Source organism: Arachis duranensis, chromosome 5 (assembly GCF_000817695.3).
Source record: "Arachis duranensis cultivar V14167 chromosome 5, aradu.V14167.gnm2.J7QH, whole genome shotgun sequence".
NCBI lineage: Eukaryota > Viridiplantae > Streptophyta > Magnoliopsida > Fabales > Fabaceae > Arachis > Arachis duranensis.
The window spans coordinates 86659689-86663360 of NC_029776.3; positions in this window are offsets into that span (position 1 = coordinate 86659689).

The window sequence follows — 3672 nt, forward strand, 5'->3', positions numbered from 1 at the left end:
TAGAAAATTTTAAAGAATAAAAATTTATTAAAGACTAAAATATTTGACATAAAATTCTCTAAATATCAATTTAAATATTTACTATAATTTTTAATAAAAAATATATATTATTAAATATAACATGCACTATATAACAACTCCGATAAGCAAGTATATCTAACAATTACTTTTAAAAGAAGAGTAAATTAAAGATGTGCTACATATACCATAAATTAGAGATGTGTCATAGATCGATATAGTATTTAAAATGATAAGAATATGCTAAGATATTCTTTTATTTCTAAAACAACCGGAATTTAATTTATATGTATATGTATATGTATATTATTAATAAGGTAAAATAAGTTAATATTGCCAAACACTACATTTTAAAAGAAAAGTATTAATTGATAACTCACATAAATCTTCTCGAATTCTTATTAAATTTCAATAGTGTAAAATTATTTGGTTGTCGCACAGAAATATTATTTGCATTAAAATAATTTTTAAATAAATTTATTTGAATTTAATTTTGATAATTAATAGTATAAAAAAATTATATTATCATTCAATTTCGCTAAAGATTTTATAAGTAATAGATTTGAAAAAGAAAGCTTATTTTTGCTAATATGATAATATATAATTTAATCTTTGAATAGTATATATAAAATATTTTCGTTTATATTTGAGTAATGCTACCATGTAGAATATTTTTTAATAAAGAATAAATTTTTTTTAAAAAAATACATAATATTATTTACGACAATATCAAGTAAATCTCAGTTAATTCACAAATAAAATTAAATTAGTTCAGATTTTAATAAGTGGTAAAAAAACTCATTCACCAATAAAAACACATCGAATTTATTTTTAGATACAAATAAACCTCAAATAAATTAGTAAATGAATTGAAATTATTTAATAATAACACAAAAAAAATCAGAACCAATAAGGATATTAGCAAAATATTAATATTATTGACAATAACAATAACAGAAAAGAAAGATAATAAAAAAGAAAAAAGAAAAAAAGAAAGAGAAAAAAAAATATGCACACATAAATTTAAAATATTTGGTTGGACTTTGTAAATTTAATACTATGATTTAATTTTAAATGAACACCTTTAATTTGAACACAATGGATATAAAATATTTTGTACATAATTAATACACCAATTAAACATTTCAATGAAATAGCCATATATTATCAAACGTTAGTGCAACTACATATTTCAAATAAAAAAAAAACAACAACAACAATAAAATAACGCATAAAATCATATGGATTAATTATTCAATTTGTCTATTTACGATTGACTATTGTCAAAAATGATTTGTGATTTGAGAATCAATAATATTTCACGTTCGAGTTATATTAGCAACTAAATTCAACCAAATTATTTATATACATATGTGCACGCTTTTTTTTTTGCGCTCCTATTACCTCTTTTTCTTTTAAATTCGTGCACGCAGGTTTTTCTTTTCATCTCCTCTCCTCCTCTTCCTCCTCCTTTTCATTTTCCTTCTCCTTCTCCTTTTCCTTGTATGATACCGCGTCTTTTTCTTTTTCTTTTTCTTTTTTATTATCTTTCTCTTTTGTTATCGTCATCTTCAACAATTTTGAATAGAATGAAATCTAATACAATTAAATAAAGTGATAATGAATCATTTTATCGTTCTTTGCTGAAATCAGTGTTGTTTATGAATTTGAATTTAAATTGAATGTAGGAGGTTTTGAGTTTATAGAATGCACAATTTTCGATTTATTTGTTATTGCATAATGGTGTTGTTATAATAATATTTCGATTCATTTGCAGTCCAGATGTGGTGTCGATAAACAATTTGTTCTAACGGTTGGGATGACTTTCAAGACAAATTGAATGGAATAAAATAAAATTTAATATAATTGAATAAAGTGATAATAAATAATTTTATTCTTTTTTGCTAAAAAAAGACTCAGTCATCAATAAAAACACATCGAATTCATTTTTTTACCCAAATGATTAAATGAACATCAATTAAACTAAGAAATAAAATGAAATTATTTAAAAAATAAAAATTTTTATCGATACTTATCAGCAGCATCAAGTGAACCTCAATTAACACACAAATAAACCGAAGTTAGTTCAAATTTGAAGAAGCATTCAAAAAAATTCAATCATCAACAAAAATATATCAAATTCATTTCTAAATCCAAATGAACATCAATTAAACTAAAAAATAAACCAAAATTATTTAAAGAATAACAAAGTTGGTCAATACTTATTAGCAGTATCAAGTGAACCTCAATTAAGATACAAATGAACCGAAATTAGTTCAGATTTGAATAAGCAGTCAAAAAGACTCAATTATCAACAAAAACACATTGAATTCGTTTCTGGATCCAAATGAACCTCAATTAAACTAAGGAATGAACCGAAATTACTTAAGGAATAAAAAAATTGGTCAATACTTATCAGTAGTATCAAGTGAACCTCAATCAATGCACAAATGAAGCGAAATTAGTTCAGATTTGAACAAACAGTCAAAAGACTCAATCATCAACAAAACACATCGAATTTATTTTTGAATCCAAATGAACTTCAAATAAAATATGAAATAAACCAAAAATATTTAATGATGTCATAAGAGAAAATTAGAACCAATAAAGATATTAGCAAAATATTTGTGTTATTAGTGATGACGATAACAAAAGAGAAAGATAACGAAAAAGGAAAAGAAGAAAAAAAGACGCAACATTAGAAAAGAAGAAGAACATGCATGCGCGAATTTAAAAGAAGAAGAAGAACGTTTTTTCATATTAGAGCGCAAAGAGTAACGCTGGGAATTTTGAGCGCATGTACATGCTCTTTTAGTGAAAGTAGTTTTGTTGGTGTTGGACCTACTTAGTTGAATTTAGATGACAATAAAATGTGGATATATAACATACGAATAAAGTTATTTTGAAAGTGCCTTTCTTTTAAGATTTTGATTAGGGGTGACAATAGGTAAAATAGAATCGGGTTTGGAGCCAACCCTAACTCTACCCGCGAATTGAGAATTTTATATAAACTCAACCATATCCTACTTGCGGGTTGAGAATATTCCAACTCTAATCTTATCCGCTCTTAACCAGCGAGTATCCGATTCAACCTGCGGATTACAAAAAATGCAACATTATTATATTATATAACTTTATGATAATTTAAAATAGAATTAATTTTTATGTAAAAAAAGTATTAAATTATCGATTAATGATCTTCTTTTAGTTCTTTTGCATTCGCACAAAAATTCTATATGTATCCTACTTTACTTGCTGTGAATCGAATTGACAATCTTATTCGATTAAATATAGTCAAATTAAATACCTGCGAATAAAGTATATATTGCCACCCCTAATTTTGATCGCAATGTCAAAAAGAATTTTGAGTACAGGTTTACTCTAAAACAAAGTGCTTTTTATTTATTTATTTATTTATTTATTTGTTCTTGAGGCTTAAACAAGGACGGATACAAATGGAGCAAGTAGTTGCTTTGGTCTCTCAAAATATTAAAAAATTATATTTATGTTATACTTAAAGAAATAGAAAGTATTATGTATTTTTGTGGTTTTTATATATTATTTTTTTTATATGACAGATTTATATTTTATTTGTTTTATAAATAATTTTTATTTAACTAATTTAATATTATATACTCAAAGTCTTGTACTTTT